The sequence below is a fragment of the Sarcophilus harrisii genome, chromosome 3 (genome assembly GCF_902635505.1).
Source record: "Sarcophilus harrisii chromosome 3, mSarHar1.11, whole genome shotgun sequence".
Lineage (NCBI taxonomy): Eukaryota > Metazoa > Chordata > Mammalia > Dasyuromorphia > Dasyuridae > Sarcophilus > Sarcophilus harrisii.
In genome coordinates, this window is record NC_045428.1 from 408,384,709 (window position 1) to 408,403,728 (window position 19,020).

Sequence of the window (19,020 nt, forward strand, 5' to 3'; positions counted from 1 at the left end):
ATTCTGCTATACCAAATCAAAACTTTTTTTTTTTTTTTTTAATAATGAAATAGACTTTGTATTTTGTTTTCATCCTTCGGACAATTGTGTCATGGTAAAATGTGGGCTACTGTGGAATATCTCTTACAAAAGGATGCTTCTTCCTTGCTCAAGCCCACATCAAAGATATCTCTAACTGGGTATATAGATAACTCTCATAAGAAAAAATCATGTAGAAAGAAGGCATATAAGTTGGTAGTTGCTGGTGTTTTGTCACCAGCATGGTGACCATTATTTTTACCAAATTTTACCAAAATTTTTTTTACCAAAAATTACCAAAAATTTTTTTCAGTATTAATAAAATCTGAGATCTTTATAATAATAATTATTATTATATTAATTTATCTTCTATAATAATTTATCTTTTTTCAGATACCTTATGAATTCATGCCTCAATGCCTCCACAGTTGTGGTCCTTCTAAACACAGATCTATTCCAATTTAGCCATTTTACCATTTTCGTTCTCTTTAAGGTCACTTCTATATGGTCAATAGAAATATCTAGGCCCATGATGTTAAAGTTCAATATAAAGTTCAAAAAATTTCATTAAAAAAATATTTCAAATCTTTTACATTTTTTTCTATTGTCCTTTCATTTTTATATGCCTTCAGGATGACTTTTGCTTCTTTTTATTCTGTAAGATGATATTGCTCATATTCTTTCACCACCCTTTTCCATTAAATTATACATATAAATTTAGCTTTTTTAATTGGCTGAAATATCTAATTGGCAAGCAAGTCAAGTGTTTTCTTATTAAAATATTTTATAGGCATTTTTGGCCTACTTGCTGCAATTAATTTACATAAGTTAATTATCAGTAAGAAATAACTGTAGTCTATGTCCTTATCTTTCTTACTTTTTCATATCCTATTTTTCATCACTAGTGATCTATTTAAATAGACAGTAAAACTTTGTTTTTAATTAGTAACAACATTTTCTTTTTATTCCTTCCAACTTTGTACTATTCTTTTCTCTTACACGCCACTAATTTGTTTATAGACAGTTGATCTCACATAAGTCACAAATTATCTTCTGTTACAATATTTAATAAATGTCATTTTTCTGATGTTAATATTCATCATGTTCAATACCTTTGTTTTTTTCTCCAAAAAAGTTTTCAAGATTTAGAGGCATGAAACTTCTGTCTTGTCTGGCCTTTCTCATTCCTTATTTATGGTCCTTGTTTTCTAATATATATCTCACCATTGTCATCTAATTCAATCTATTCACTAAAGTCATCAAATATAAAAGTATATGTTAATTTACTTTAGAAGATCTCATCAGTTTCTTCATAGAACCCTTTCACCCTTTGCTGGTAGTGTATAAACTACAGCTATTTTTATGGTTCTGTTGATCTTATGCTGTAATTTTTTTTTTGTTTGACTTTTTAAAATGATTTTTACCATGAACAATGGAATATAAAATGATTGAAATATCCCAGAAATGCTTCTGGTTGCCTTTAAATGCACCATTTTACTGACTACTTGCTTCTTCAAAGAGAAACTCTGGACCATTCTTCTATTTAGCTTAAAAATTCCTTCTGCTTTAAATATCATGAAAATACCTAGATTGATATGATTCAGTCCCTCAGTAGTAGACCTATTGAAATCTACTATTCATTGAAAAGTCATTCATACAGTCATTGAAAAATAATCTCACATAGAGTACCAAAGAGCTAAGTTAATAAGATATTCTAACAACTGTGCAAATTTGAGCATTTTGCCAATTAATTGAGGGTCATTTCAATTTTTAAAAATAGTTTGAAAAAGCAAAGAATTACTCATTAAGAAACTCAAGTAGTGGTGAAGTGTCTTTCCACTCTTAGCTAGGTTGGTTTTTGGAAACAGACACAGGTTCCTGCTGGAGCCAAATTTAAGTCTTTCTAGAATGGTAGAACCTGTTAGAATATGTACTTCACTGGGCTGGTCTTGAAATCCCAAGGTCATCTAAAAACCATAATGCAATATCAAAATAGCACTTCATAGAGAAGAGAGAAAACAATGAGGGCCTAAAAATAAATTGAAATTTTAAAGACTGAGGAAGGAGAAAGGAAGTAACAATTCTTGCTGATCTTTAATCTTACTACAACATTCAACTACCAACAGCTCTCAGTCCTAGTATTTTTATCTAAGCAACATTCCTTGCCCTCATCTCTTTATCCCACAATCTGCTCTCCAATCCTGAACCCCTATCCTTCATATTTCCTGTGACACAATTTTTAAGGTAGCTTGAGTGAAGTTTTCTTCTAAACCCTTGATAATTTCTTTAGTCTGATATTTACTGTGTAACCCAGAACAAGTCTCTTTACTATTTTGTACAATTACAAATTTAAAGTAGATGACTTCCAAGGTCCTTTCCAACTCTAGAATCCCATGATTCTATGATCCTTTGTGTACAAATTACTATCAAGAGAGAATTTCCTTATGACTTTGAGTAGCCTAATTTTTTAAAGGTTGGCCTAAGATACTTAAATGAATGAACAACAAAAAATCTTTGGAAAATCCCAACATTGTTGGAATAGGCTAATTTCAGCTCTATAGTAAACCAGGGGTGGTATAAAGGGAAGCCCTCAAAAGGGAGAAAAAAAAAAAAAAAACTTGGATAGAATAGGGGAAACTACAGAGACCAAGAGGATAGTGGGCATATACTGGAAGGAGGTTTTGGCAACTTGACTTTATTTTTCATCTGCTCTCCCCAAGTCTCCATTATCCTGGAGTTTCTTCTTCTAGTGATGGCAGAAATTTGGATCTAGTGGAATCTGTTTAAATGCAGGTGGAGAGACTCTTGTGGCAAGGTGCAGGAGCTGGGAAAGGTTTTCAACAAAGAAGCCTTACTCTTTGGTCTTAAGCAAAATACAGGAAGTTTTAGAGTGAGAAGAGACATTAGGGACCATCAAGTGCAATACCCTCATTTTGCAGACAAGAAAGCCAAGCCCCAAAGAGGTAAAGTGATTTGCCCAAGATTACAGACCAATAGCAGAGCTGGGATTTGACTACAAAAGTCAATTCTGCCAGAAATTCAAAATTTATTATTCTATCCTTAGTAGTATCTATATTTCTGTCAGCACAATATTTGACACATTAAAGGTTAAGCAAACTTTTATGGGTTAGTCCATGAACTATCCACCATTTATAAAATAATTTATGTTGACTAAGTATTTTTTATTTCTAAATAACTAATTTGTGAATTTTTAAAACACAACTCATTTCTAATATAGGTGTTGCTATGTTTGTACTCTATGATCAAAGCAGAATTTTGGTGGCTCAAAAGAAACATGAAATGTATAAATTTGTAGATATTTCCTTCCCTAAGGTTCAGACTATTTGTGCTTGACCTGTAGGCAAGTCTTCCTTCTTGGCATGATCACCATAACTAGATTGACTTTAACATTGTGATGTCATTTTGGTCCTCTTCAAGCACAAAGGGCAAACGACAACTGCTGCATTTTTTACTGGATCCTTCATGATTTATGAATATTTTAAGTATACTAAGATGCCTTAATTCCTGAGCTGTTATTTGTTTTTAAGAGAACCAACAATACCAAAGGGGGATGATTTGACTTGGATTTAAATGAGGCAAAGTTGCACAAAATCATCAGCCTCACTTCCTCATTCAGTCATCAAAGTAATGTTCTGGGATACAGTAGATGACCTCTTTGATGTCTGACTAAGTTTTAAGCGTTCCACAGTGCCTGCTTCAGCTGTCTTCATGGCCTTGGAATAAATTGTTCTCATCTACTCATTCTGCTGGAGGAAGTCTTCCCATGCTTGAGGTAGACATCCGCCAACTCATCAACAAATTTCAGGCCTATGAGTTCCTCTCCACCTGGTTTAGGTCATCTACTGAGACCGTTTTACCTGGGTATCATGGTCAATATTCATGCTACAGCTTCTTGGAGCTACAGGTTAGAGTTGGGTGAAAGTGGACACCAAAAGTGGAGAAGCAACTCTGAAAAAGGACTCAGCAAGCCCTCACACCAGAGGTGCTAGCTCTCTCTGAACAGCCCATGTATCCTATATACCAGGATCACAGAGCAAAGTGTCTGAGGCCAGACACCTGGGAAGACATATATACTGAGGCAGAGTGAGGTGAACAGAACCAGGTGAACAATTTATTTTATGACAACAATAAGGTCTTTTTGATTCCAGGTCCAGGTGGCACAATGAGTAGCTATGATTCAGGAAGACTCACATTCCTAAGTTCAAATCCAGCCTCAGACACTTATATGATCATAGGCAAGTCACATAACCTTGTTTGCCTCAGTTTCCTCATCTGTAAAATGAGCTGGAAAAGGAAATGGCAAACTCCCGTGTCTTTGTTAAGGCAACCCCAAAAGGAATCACAAAGAGTTAGACATGACTAAACAACAACAAAAAGATCTGGATTGTAGCTATGTACCACTATAAGCAGTCAGCAAAATTGTTTTAATTCTTAGATAACAAATAAATTGTAGACTACTAAAAACAAGGAATGTTTAGATTTCTCCTCTAGTCTCTGTAGTAAACATAATAGAAAATCACTACTGCATTTTCAGGAAAATGTTCTCAGTTGCCACTTGTGTTGCTGCAGGAGCCATATAAGACTTTTTTTTTCTTTTTATTATGTTAATCTTTTTTTAAATGAAACTGACTCTTCAGTGAATTTTTCTGTTTCTTCCTGATATTCTTCTCATTAAAAAAAAAAAAAATTCTTATAAATGCATCTTGTGTGTAAAAAGTTTCTACCCACTCCCCCATCCCATCCTACTCCTTCCCCCACTTCCCCCACCAAGTGGTTTGTATATCAGATAGTCATTGCTGTCAGGATTGCTACAAAGGTTGTAATGTTTTAAAATATTATCATGGCACACTGAATAGTTATAAAAAGTACTCATATTTCTAGCTTTTTGGTGTGACACTAGCCTTTTTTCTCTTCTGAGTCAATCTCCATTATAGTCTCATTTCTTTTGGTAGAAATTGCTTCAATCTGTTTCATTTTTGAGCCAAATCTTTCAGCTTGTCTTTTGATATCCATTGTATTTGTGGGAACTAAAGTAGAAATTTCCACAAATACAATGTAGGAACTAAAGTAGACATCACACTGTTTTGTATTTAGTCATAAAAGTTTTGCAAAATGGAATTCTGCACTAGAGTTTCTTAAATGTACATAATCACTATCCAGAGAAAGATAGAAAGATTTGAAATTAGGCAGTGGTTTTGAACAATTACATGCATCTCATTATATATTAGAATGAGCTATTGTTGAGTTTTTTAATTGGATATCATTGGTGGATCATTTGTAATTTTTTTCCCCTTTCATTTCCCCTTTTATCTCTTCTGAAGGGAAATTCATTAATATAACCAGTTTCTTTTTCATTAAATCTTTCATATGCCTATAAAGACTATTAGGAATATTTTCAAATTTTCTTAAGATTGTAATAGTTTCATGGCTAAACCAGTCATTAGGCCTATAATCTACAGATGCAACCAAACTATGGATTCTTTCTAAATAGTATTTTATCTAAACATTTTCTGAAATAAAGGATTGTCTTAAATCTGTGCAATACTTTTCTGTTATATTTGTATTTCGGAAACTAAAATTGTTGCTTTCAGGATTTCTTTATTTGGTTTTAATTATTTTCATAATGTTCTCTTACGAGAGAAGATAAAAAAATTACACATGAGTACAGACACGAGTAAGTTATACTCTGCATCTTTGAAACAAATCTACAAATATCCAAATAAATGACATCAGTGATTTATGCGTACTTCTGTTCTTACAACAGCACAAAGGAGTATTATTTTTATGCATGGGAAATAAGCCTCAGCACTCTGCTCCTCTAAATCTGTGAATGTTTGCTTCTCATTTTGCAAGTCTAAAATTTGTTAGAATCTGTGTGTTTATAAACTAAATATAAGCTACCAAAATGTTACTATTTTGTTAAGAATAATTAAAGATAGGCTTCATTTTTATGATTAAATACAAATAAAGCAACATTGTGTCCTAAGTTTTAACAGCATGACATATAAAAATAATTCTAGTTGATTAAATTCAGTACGCTGAAAAATTCTAATATATGAATATTCTCTGGGGTTATATTCTTGAATCATATAAAATTTTATTTTTTAAACTTTCTCTTTCTGAATTTGGTACTAAATCCAGCAACACAACTATCTCCCTTACTTAAAATAATCTATTTAAATTTTATTTTTGCCAATTAATTTTCAATGACTATTAGGAAAACAAATGTTCATATTTCCTATAATCTTTTGTTTTCTACACACAATCAGCCAGGCCCTCTTTATCCACTTCTTATTCCTTACCAGTTTTGTTTTGCTTTGTTTTTTTAGGCTGGAGAGGTTAGCTGCCACCTTCTATTTCATTAAATCCTTGAAAAACAACTACTTGAATCCAAAAATTTATGAGAATTTTTTTTAAGAAATCTTTTAAAACCCAATTTTATAGATGGTACAGTACTCTGGAAACTTAAAAACTGCTTTAAGTTAAGACTGGTCTAATTTAGAGTTTCTGACTCAATGGTTCAAAGAGAAATTTATATTATGGATGAGAACACCTGCCAAGCAAGAAATAGGAAAAATAAATTACTTTTTAATGGATTACTCTACCAAAAGCAAGAAATGGTTGCCAGTCTTTATTTTATGTCACTTCTCTTTTACCCTCGTTTTTTTTTTTATTTTCTTTCTTTTTTGCTGAGGCTATTGGGGTTAAGTGACTTGCCCTTGATCATACAGCCAGAAAGTGTTAAATGTCTGAGGAACAAATTTGAACTCAGGTCCTCCTGACTTCAGGGCTGGTGCTCTATCCCCTGCGCCACCTAGCTGCTCCTTGTCCATTTACTTTTAACATAGAACCACATATCTAAGAAGTAGGAGATTTAACAGGAAGCTATAAAAGTCATTTTAAGATCTACTTTTAAGGTGTGGCAATGTTTATTATACCAGCACTAGGGGAAAATGACAAAGAACAACGTTATGTGTCATTGTAAAATAGGGATGAAAAAAATTAAATGTCTTTAAATAACATCATCCCAGAGCGTGAGTTAACTTCCACCTCCTAAATTAGATTTTAAGCTTCTACCCAAATCTAGATGAGACTTGTTTCACAAAATAAAGAGGAAACCACAGGTTCCTTTTCATCAAGAGGGTAATCTCTTCCTAACTGCGTTCTCTGAATTTGGCACTTTTTTCTCTTTGGGATTGTAACCCGGGACTAGGAAGTCTGGACTACACTGGTAAGGAACTCCTCCCCACCTCCCAACTTTCAGTGGTCCTTCCTCCCACATGTTCCTTTTGGAGAGACTTTTGGGGGAGGTAAGCATCCCTACCGCAGGGTGCTGAGACAGCCGGCAGCAGCGGAAACCACTAGCTGCACTGCGTTTGAGTCAAGTGATCAAGGGGAAAAAAAAACAACAAAAAAAAAAACAACTAAACTGGCAGCTCTTCTCAATAGACGATGAACCGAATTTGCAGCAGTAGCCACTCAATTTACTCAAATAAGCCTCAAATTTGTTGCTGAAGTTAAAAGGCTCCTTAACCACAGAACTCCTCCCACCCCTCCAACTGCTCTACTCGGCGAGAAGCCACAGAGTAAAGGGGGGAGTCAGAATTTCGACGGACCCCCGACACTCTGTTTCGGTTCCCAGAGTGCCACAAGGTCTGGACAAGTTTCTCGGTGGTGACTGGGGTGGAAGTGGAGAGTCGCCCCCGGGAGTAGCCTAAGGCGGGGGTGGAGAAAGAAAAGGGCGGAGGCGGCAACGGCGGAGGAGGCACGAAACCGCTGCCGGAGGTTACCAGCAAAGCTCTCCCTTCTCTCCCAAGGCCCCCTCCTCATTTCTCACCTGGGCTGCTCAGGTAAGGGCTAGGGCGGGGCAGGTTGCTGGTGCGCAGGCGCAGCACGGGAGAGCGAGGGGGCGGGGGTGCTCGCCCCTGCCGACGTTGCAGGCTGGAGCTCACCTGGGAGCCGCCCGGAAGAAGCGAAGCCCCGGCCCGGCCTCTCCTGGCAACGCGGCCGGCCGGGAGGGAAGGGAGAAGGAAGAGGAGGAGGAGCCGGAGCTCGGTCTGGAGTCGTAACAGTAGCAACCGAAGCCGCGGCGGCCGCCGCCGCCACCTGCACCTGGCGTCTGAACCACGTCCAGCGCACCTCACTGCTGCCTTTTCCAGTTGTCCGCCCAGGTGAGCTGGCTGGGACAGCGCGGCGGGAGAAGGGAAGGAAGGCGAGCGAACGGGGGCTGGGATGGAAACTCAGCGGGCAGAAGCCCCCAGAGTCCCCAGAAATGCTGAGAAGAGAGGTGGGATAGTGGGCTGGAGATCGTGCCCTGAGGCCCGTTGTGGTTGGCAACTATTCTCGCTCGGGCCCTTTTTTCTTCTATTTTTCCCTCTTTTCATTTCCCTCACCCCCGGATGAGAAGGGGAAAGTGGTTGAAGGATGATTGAGGCACTCCGCACCTCCCCACCCCCGCTCCTTCCCTCTCAATGTCTGCTTCGAAGAGACTCCTCATCAGACTGTCCTCCTCCGAAGAGTGTCAGGATCAGGCTCCACTTCAGAAGTTTAGAACTGTGCGGCTGAACCCCTGGAGCCTTAAGGAGAACCCCTTTCTCCTCCAATACACAGGGTAGTAGTCAGGGTTTGGGGTCAAGCTTTTTCTTGATGGGAGGGAGTTCAACAGTAAGGTGTTGCCTTCCACCTAGGGGGGACGACAGGTGGATCGTTTCCCACCCCAGTTTCTCCTATGTTTGGGTTCCCAAATGCTTGGTAAGATATAGCTTGGCGGCGCAGCTTACCAAACTGGACCCCAGACAGCTCGTGGGCATGAAATTTTGGCTGCTCTGAGCGTTTAAGTGGTTTCTTGAATGATTTGGAAAGACCTTTGCGGTCTGGATGCTGACAGTCCACTTCTCATCCCCACACTACTCTTCTGGGTGGGCTCCCCAAACTAAAATTGCACCCACTCTCCGTTTTTATCGGGAAGTTATTTTCTTCTTGGCAGGAGGAAGGAAATCCAACTGCCACGCACTAACCACACACCATCTCATTAAAGAACCTGTTGACTTAAGGGCTGTGCGTATTGTTGCTCTTGTTTGCATGTGGTATTCTCATGACTCAAAAGTTCAGAAAAACTTTTTCAGGATACTGCCACGTCTGATGTTGGGTGTGCCGTGCCCAAATACCACCCCCACCCTAACACTCGGAGTTCTGATATCTAAGATTTCAGGGTGAAACTATGGTACTTCATTTAATTAACGATGTCTGTGCCTGTTATTAATTTCATTGATTTCTACAGAAAATTCGTTTCCATTTTCAGCATCTCATTCACTTGCTAAATTTTATGGTCTTTAGATGACCTTTTCAAAAAAACATGTTTATAAAAATTGTAAAATGTAACAGAAGAAGTACACTTACCTTAAGGCCCAAATACATTTAAAAAAAATTTTTTTAATTACTGCCATTGAAATTGAAAAGAAAAATGCCTGTTTCTGAGAGCCCTGACTGTTAATTCAGTATGTTGGGTTTTGATATGAGGTTTATTAAAAGGCATTTAGCATTTGGACTTCTGGGGTTTTTTGGGCCATAGTGGTAGCACCATGATATACATCTTATTTACCAGGACTGTCCATTTTACAATGGATATCCTTAGACGCTTCAGTTTTTTATGGAAATCTTTAATTGTTTTTTTTCAGTACTTTGTACTGAATTTATTGCATTTTATTAGCATTTTACTTCAAATTACATTCAAATGTAAAGTGCCTTGGGGTACAAATATAGTTTTAAAAGTGCAATTAAAAAATTTTTAAAACTAACCACAGCATTATACCATGATATAATTATGTAGAATACTCTCATCATGGTTTCCCATGCTCCCTTGAATTTCTCTCATTAGCTGCTCAGAAAGGAATTTTTTAAAGAGTTAAAAGTTTCATTAGGTTAAAATCAAAATCTTATTGACCCTGGGAACTGAGCCAGATGTTGTCCTGCTGTCTTTACTCATATATAGGAGAAATGTAACAAGTCTTTATTAGCTAGGGTATGAGTGAGTAAGTGAGCAATAACACCTGTGCTTCCTTTTATCCATATGAAAGATGGCACTCATGCTGCTTACTTTCCATTGATTACAATAATTGGGCCTTAAAAAACTGACATGTATTTATAGAATTTGGAACTAGATGAAGACTTCAAAGACCATCTAGTCCTGTTCATTTTTCAAATGAAAATACTGTAAGTCAGAAAATTCATTGACTTGCACAAAGGTACAGAGGTTAGAAAGAGGTAAAATAGGACTAAAACTATGTTCTAATTCTTGTGCTCCCAGTACTCTTTTCATTATACTTTACTGAGGTCTTGCTATATATAAAATATGAATACATATGAAATACCCATCTTGTGTCCTACCTATCTCTATTTTTACTTCTTTCAAAGTATTAACTCATATTTAATACCTTGGTTTTATTATTTTGCAATCTAGCCTTCTCTTCACACATTTGCATTTTTTTTTTTTTTTTTTTTTGTTCAGTTATTTCAATTGTTTCCAACTATGACTTGGAGTTTCCTTGGCAAAGATGCTGAAGTGGTGTGCTATTCCCTTTTTCAGCTCATTTTACAGATGAGGAAACTGACGCAAACAGGATTAAGTAACTTGCCCAGAGCCACATAGAGCCACATAACTAGTAAATGTGTAAAGTAAAGCAATTTTGAAATCAGGAAGATAATTCTTCCTGACTCTAGGTTCAAGCAAGCACTCTACCTACCATCCCAACTAGCATTTTTTACTGTGAACTTTTCTCCCCCACTGGTTATAGGAAATTCCCAATTAGGAAATTTATGAATGTAAGTCTATAACTATTCTACAAATCATAGTTTTTGAGTTGTCTGGGATGCCAGAGAAGATAAATGTCTTAAGAAAGCCCCATAGCTAGTATGTGTTGCAGGAGAGACTTGGAAAAAAGTCTTGTTGACTTGAAAGTCAGCTCTCCTGCTTTCTGTTTACCTATGTGCAATGTGGAAAGATAAGTATTCAACAAATATTTGTTGAAAGAATGAATGAAATAGCATGCTTGTGTAGGTTTAGAAATAATCACTTAACATGAAGTATGTGTAGTTTATCTTTTTATATATATTTCATAGAGTCTAGGTTACAATTATTTCCCTTTAATTTTATTTTCCACATCTCTGTGCCAGTGGTCCCAGAGAAACTCAATGATGGAGACATAATCTTTACCCTCCAACTATGAACCAGAATTCTGCTTTGGATTTATTTTGATGAATGAGATTATATTTTTTTCCTTTTGAGGTTTCCCATTTCATGCCTGATTTCATGAATCGGCATTCAAGACTTAGTTTTCTCATCTTCTACCATAGTAGCTTTAATCATGCTCACCAAAACAAAACTTTCTGATTATCCATCCATTTGAAACATTTAGATAATTGGTACAGTCAGCTAGCCACTTCTGCCTTTTTTTAAATGATAACCCCATTGAATTACCAGGACTTTTTTATTTGAAGTCAGGTAGATAAGACTTCAGTTAAAATCTGTCCTCATATACTTAATTGGCTCTATAATGTTGGTTACCATTTATCTTCAAGCTACCTTAATTTCTTCCTCTTTAAAATGAGGATAGTATCCATTACTTAGGATTGTTTTGAAGGTAAATGAGATAATGGCTAATATTTGTAAAATGTTTTGCAAACCTTAAGGTGCTATATAAAGTCAACTTTTATATTATTTTTATTTTAACATTAGGAGGTAGGTGCTATCATTATCCCCATTTTAGAGATAAACTGAGATAGACAGAGGCTAAGAGATTTGCCCAGAATTACACTACTAATAAGTACCTGAGGCTTGATTTGAACTTGAGTTGTCTTTACTTCAGGATCAAATATCCTCCTTGTCCTTACTATCAAAAAGACAAATGAGATAGTCTTTACCTTCAAGGAGAGGCATTATGGAGTAATTGGGGAAACTCATAAACTTTGGAGCCACAAAATGTGGGTTTGAGGCTTAATATCCACTTATTGACTATGTGACTATATAATGTTTGTTTTTTAAATGTTATTTTGAGTTTCACTTGCTTACTTGGTTGGTCAGGAAGATCACACTAAAGTTGTGGGGACCATATGCGCAAAGAGCTTAACTAAATGCTGTGTAAATGAGCTTCTGTGGAGGAATTCATAGTGCTAGAAAATAGAGGTCTTGCTAATCTATAAAATATAAAAAATTCATAAGAGAAGAAAAAATGTTTTCTTCAGTAGAGGGAGGTTTTCAAGGTAAGGGAACCTTGGACAAATTGGCATGTGAGTTGGGTATTGACGGAATGGTGAATCTACCAGGAAAACAAAGAAAGAGGACTTCAAAATGTGGCATATTTTGTCAGAATTCTTTTGTGGTGGGCAGAAAAATATAATGTAACCATGAATAGTTGTAATTTATTATTCCTTCTTAGGCATCAGTTAATATGTTCCATTTACTTTTTGACTATGAAATAAATGAAAAAGAAATGAGAGGTAAGATTCCATAAGTCAGAGTGGAGATGAAGTATACTATAATTGGGAAGCATTGTGTGGAGTGCCTTTTATTGAAAATGCACATTGGGAAATAGACTAGTACTTCTTTTATACTCTGAATCATCATGATGTGGTGTATAGAGTACTAGAAAACTGGCATTTAGTCTCAGGCACTTAATAACTGTGTGCCCATTAATAAATCCCTTAACCTCTAAGAAATTCAATTTCCTCATCCACAAAGTAGGGACACTAATACTTTTATATTTAGCAGGATTGTGGAAAAAGTGTTCTATACATGCGAGTAGTTGTTTATATTCAACTTTTACTAAATATTAAAGTAAATTGTTTGTGTGACTAGGGTTTAGGAAACTTGAAATGAGCCATAATTTTCTTGAAAAAAAAAATAACAAGTCATATTGTTTTGAAATTTTATTACATTTAATTTTCCCAAATAGGCTTATTAGCAGCAGTGAAAATTTTTTCCCTTAATTTTACTTGTCCAAAATTGTCTTGACAGGAAAGATAGGTCAAGGTTTATGAGCCCTTTGCCCTTGAAAATCATACTACTTGGGGCAGCTAGGTGGCATAGTGGATAGAGCACCAGCCCTGAAGTCAGGAGTACCTGAATTCAAATCTGCCCTCAGACATTTAACACTTTCTAGCTGTGTGACCCTGGGTGAGTCACTTAACCCCAATTGCCTCAGCAAAAAAAAAAAAAAAAAATTATACTACTGTATAAAGGTTTCCCTTTGTAGCTGTAGGCACTGGTTTAAGTTTAATTTTTATATTCTGTTTTTAGTATGTAGGTATATTAGAAATGCCATTTATTTTATAGAAATATCTGTGTGTCTTGAAAATAGTTATTTGCCCCAGATATGTAAAAGAGTAACTATCTGGAGAATAGAAATGATGTGAATATATTTTGCATCATTGCCATATAACTCTTTAGAGGAAGATCAGCAGGTTTATTACTTCACCCCAAAGAAATTTTTTGTTTTTAAACACACACACACACACCATACACATATTCAACAACAGAAATATATTTTATATTATATCCTTTGGCAAGTTTATCACTTTTCCCCATCTTCCACTATCACTATCCACGTAATAACTTCTAAATTTTTAACTCTAGAGCCAAACTTTACCAAATTTCCAATATTTCATTATTTGACAGATATAATTAGTAGTTATAGACATAGTTGACATACCTAATTGCTTTAAGGCTTGCAAAGAAACTATATATTAGAGCTTATTTGTTCATCATAACAATCCTAAAATAGGATTATATGTATTATCATTCCCATCTCATAGATAAAGAAACTGAGGCACAGAAGGAAAATGAGGTTAAATGATTTGCTTCTGGTCAGAAAATAACAGGCAGTGAGCATGGGATTTTAACTCAGTTCTTTCCCATTTCCATATCCATAGCTTTTTTTGTTATGTCATGCAGCTTCATTTCCATTTGAAAATCATATTGCAACCATAAGTTCAATATTTTGTAAATAGAATTTAACCTCTTCCCCTCAGAAAACTTCTCATCCTTCTAACTTTTCTCTTTCTGTTAATGGTACCACCCTTCTCCAAATTACCAAGGACTAGAAAGCAAGGAATTTAAGAATACCTTCAAGAACCAACCTGTGTCAGTCAAGGCATTAATTTTTTAATTCATAAGGCAAAAACAATAGAGATAGGATAAAAACTTTTATTTCTTTTTTTTTTACATTTTAAAATAAAACATTTAATTGGAACTTAAAAAGCAAAAGAACAAGGAAAACACTCTCAGGACATATACTCTAAGATCTCATCTTAAAAAGAACAGTGGGGAAAAAAGTATCTCCTTACAAGATTGGAGCACAACAATATCTTTAGCATAACTGGACCAAAACTTGGGAAGATCTACTCCTAAAACATTAGGATGTACTCTTGGAACATTTGCCACTCTTCACCATCTCAGCTTTGCTACCTATTCTCCCCAAAGTCACTGTCTCCCCAGAAATCTTTAATGGCTTCCTGATGCAATCAGCCTGCCACACAAATACACAGTCTTACAATATTTCAAGTCCTAGGAATTTCTTTATTATTATTATTATAGCTTTTTATGGACAAAACATATGCATGAGTAATTTTTCAACACTGATCCTTGCAAACACTTCTGTTCCAACTCTTTCCCTCCTTCCTTCCACCCCCTCCTCTAGATGGCAGGCAGTCCCATACATGTTAAACATGTTAAAGTATATGTTGAATATAATATATATACATATTTATACAGTTATCTTGTTGCACAAGAAAAATCGGATGTAGAAAGAAGGTAAAAATAACCTGGGAAGAAAAACAAAAATGTAAGCAAACAACAACAGAAAGAGTACAAATGTTATGTTGTGGTCCACACTCATTTCCCAGTGTTCTTTCTCTGGGTGTAGCTGGTTCTGTTCATCACTGATCAATTGGAACTGGATTTGGATCCTCTCATTGCTGACTATAGCCACTTCCATCACAATTGATCCTCATATAGTATTGTTGTTGAAGTATATAATGATCTCCTGGTTCTGCTCATTTCACTCAGCATCAGTTCATGTAAGTCTCTCCAAGCCTCTCTGTATTTATCCTGCTGGTCATTTCTTACAGAACAATAATATTCCATAACATTCATATACCACAATTTACTCAGTCATTCTCTAATTGATGGACATCCATTCAATTTCCAGTAAAAGCGTTTATTTCAAGGTAAAATTACAATAAATTGTTTTATTTCAATACTTAGTTCTTTTAGTGTTAGATGAGAAATCTCAGCATCTTTGAAAATCCATTTCTCATCCCACATCCTGTCAGTCATCTAGTAGCAGTTATGTCCTTTCCATTCCCCCCTCTACTTTATTTAAGGATCTCATCTCTTAATTAGGCTATTACTTTTAAATTTTCCTTGCTTATCTACTCAATGTCCATTCCATTCCATGTGTTCTACTAGATTATTTTCCTAATGCACAACTGTGATCATACCACAACTCTCCTTGGAAGTCTTGAATGGTTTTATTGTCTGAAGAATAAAATATAAATTCCTTTAGTTAATATTTATGTTCCTTTATAATCTGGTTCCATTTTTGTGGCCTTATTTCATAGTACTGGCCCACATCCCCCTAACGTTGAACTTCTCTTACTTGCATTTATCCCAAGTTTCCCTGCATTTAGTAATTCTTTGTGACTTTGGGATTTTCTTTGTAAAGTTACTAGAGTGGTTTGCCATTTCCTTCTTCATCTCATTTGACATATGAGGAACTGAAGCAAATGGAGTTAAATGACTTGCCCAGGGTCACACAATAAGTATCTGAGGCCAGATTTGAACTGAGGAAGGAGAGTCTTGATTCCAAGTCTTTGGAACTCTATCCACTGTGCCACCCAGTTGCCCCTTTCCCATTTTAATGCCTTTGCTTATCTATAAATTCCCATGCTTAAAATGATTCTTCATATTAATACCTGTTCATTCTATCCATCTTTAATTTTGGACTCAGTGATTTGACTGCTTTTTCCTCAGTTTCCTCACCTATAAAATGAGGGTAATAACAGCACCTACTTCACAGAGTTGTTGTGATGATCAAATGAAATATTTATAAAGTACTTAGTAATAATGACTAATAGCTAATGTTTATATAGCACTTCCTATGTGGCTGGCACTGGGCTAAGCACTTTTCAAATATCTCATTTAATCTCACAACAACTCTGGGAGATAAGTTCTATGATTGTCCCCATTCTACAAGTGAGGAAACTGAGGCAAATAACTTAAATGACTTGGCCAGGTTCACTCAATTAATAAATGTCTAAAGTTGGATTTAAACTCAGTTCTCCCTGACTCCAGGCCCAGTGCTCTATACACTGAAATACTTATCTTCCCCACATGATAGACACTTAAAAAAAATGCATGTTTCCTTCTTTTCTCCCTGCCTCCTTCAAAGCCAAGCTCTAATGCTTTTTCTAAATTCATAACAGCTCTCTCCTCTTTAGAACTCTTTTTTTTTTTTTTAATAATTATAACTTTTTATTGCCAGAACCCATGCCTGGGTAATTTTTTACAACATTATCCCTTGCACTCACTTCTGTTCTGACTTTTCCCCTCCCTCCCTCCACCCCCTCCCCTAGATGGCAAGCAGTCCTATACATGTTAAATATATCACAGTATATCCTAGGTAGAATATATGTGCAGAACCGAACAGTTCTCTTGTTGAACAGGAAGAATTGGATTCAGAAGGTGGAAATAACCCGGGAAGAAAAACAAAAATGCAAGCAGTTTACATTCATTTTCCAGTATTCTTTCTTTGGGTGTAGCTGCTTCTGCCCATCATTGATCAATTGAAACTGAGTTAGATCTTCTCTTTGTCAAAGAAATCCACTTCCATCAGAATACATCTTCATACAGTATCGTTATTGAAGTATATGATGATCTTCTGGTTCTGCTCATTTCACTTAGCATCAGTTCATGTAAGTCTCTCCAAGCCTCTCTGTAGTCATCCTGCTGGTCATTTCTTACAAAACAATAATATTCCACAACATTCATATACCACAGTTTACCCAACCATTCTCCAATTGATGGGCATCCATCATTTTCCAGTTTCTAGCCACTACAAACAGGGCTGCCGCAAACATTTTGGCACATACAGGTCCCTTTCCCTTCTTTATAATCTCTTTGGGGTATAAGCCCAGTAGTAACACTGCTGGATCAAAGGGTATGCACAGTTTGATAACTTTGGGGGCATAATTCCTGATTGCTCTCCAGAATGGTTGGATTCGTTCACAACTCCACCAACAATGCATCAGTGTCCCAGTTTTCCCACATCCCCTCCAACAGTCGTCATTATTTTTTCCTGTCATCTTAGCCAATCTAACAGGTGTGTAGTGGTATCTCAGAGTTGTCTTAATTTGCGTTTCTCTGATTAATAATGACTTGGAGCATCTTTTCATATGGCTAGAAATAGTTTCAATTTCATCATCTGAAAATTGTCTATTCATATCCTTTGACTCTTTAGAACTCTTAAAGCATATTGTACTCATTGCTTTGTAATGTAATTTTTTAAAATGTATTTTGTATTCTCAACAAATTTTTAAGATCTTTGATGTCAGGGACTCTTGTCTTCTTTGGCATTTATCTCCCTTAATATCTAGCACAGTGCCTTGTGTATGGTAGACACTCAAAATATCATTAAATTTGAAAAAAAAAAAAAAGATAACTATAATATAGTTTCTGAATAAAGTTCATTGGGTAAATATTTTTAAAAGCAGTAACTTTGATTCCGGGCAGGTGTTACTTCTGGAGGATGATGTGATAGTTCCAAAACCTGTTTCCTTCTCTAAATGAAGAGCAGTTTGGATTTCAATAGTTCCTAAATTTCCTAGACATCTGATTATGGACATTGCCAAAAGGAAGTGATGTCTATTGAAACACCCTAAGAGGACACCTTTAGAAAACATAAGAAATTTATGTGACTCAAGATAAAAAATAGGAGAATTGTGCAATGAATGAATGAATAACAGTTATACTACCTCATACTGTGTCTTTTCTCCCCATCACAGTCTCCCAGTCAGAATCCTGGGGTTGTTATTACTGCTGTCCTTTTGGTTGTTGATGTCCTAATGCAACTCCCATGCTGAGAAGTTATTTCATAAGTGAGCTCTAGCTTATTGCTATCTTCAGTTAAAAATGTCTTTTAGTCTTAAATTTGAAACTTGAAAGGAAAGTAACTCCAAATAAAATAAGTATATATAATTTTTTTCTCCTTAACCTCTTGTAGAGTGAAAATCTCAGGAAAGCAAGATGTCTAGTAATATTTTTTTATTATATCTGGTAAATATAATGTGTCTAGTTATATGTCTGATAAATATAATGTATCTAGAAAACATACATTTCTTGAATATTTCTCTATAAAAGTAGGCAGCAGGAAACAAATTCTGTGATATTTACTTTCTTTGTTATGATTGTTGCTTTTGTTATTTAATTAATGAACTGGAATAAATGTTTGACATTTGATATTTGGATATTTTCGTTTTAGCATCCTGCCCAAGAAAAACAACTTTTTCCTGGGGGTGGGGAAGGAAGTGAAATTTGTGAAATTGTGTCTTTGATCTCTATTAAGGATCTGATAGTGACAAACTACTCCATCAATCTTTCAAACCTTTATTTGTGTTCAATTTTTTTTTTTTTTTTGCTTTTCTTCCTTTTTATTGAAACAAAATTGCCATTTTTATTCTTTATTAATTACTTGTTACTTGCCTTTTCTCTGAGTTTCCTTCTAAACACAAATCTGTTACCCTTTCCTTTACTAGACTTTTCTGGGTCCCAAGTTATTTGTGCTTTTCTCTTTGTGCAATTACATGGTATCTCTTTGAAAAAAAGGGGAATAAACCATATACTTTATTTCTCTGTGTAGAGTAGCCTCTTGTAGAATATGAAATCCTTGAGGAAAATCTATGCCTGCATCTGAGTGATTTGCAGAGAAT

The 19,020-nt window shown here is 35.7% G+C and overlaps 1 protein-coding gene across 2 annotated transcripts in view; it reads left to right on the forward strand.

Moving 5' to 3' along the window:
* Positions 1-7,026: 7,026 nt before the first annotated feature.
* The window catches only part of GALNT3 (polypeptide N-acetylgalactosaminyltransferase 3), a 52,790-nt gene continuing 40,796 nt past the window's right edge, over positions 7,027-19,020 (forward strand). For both annotated transcript variants that reach the window (XM_012544772.3, XM_003763913.4), the window contains exon 1: positions 7,027-8,210. The gene's annotated coding sequence lies outside the window, so the exon portion shown is untranslated. The remainder of the gene's footprint in view (positions 8,211-19,020) is intronic.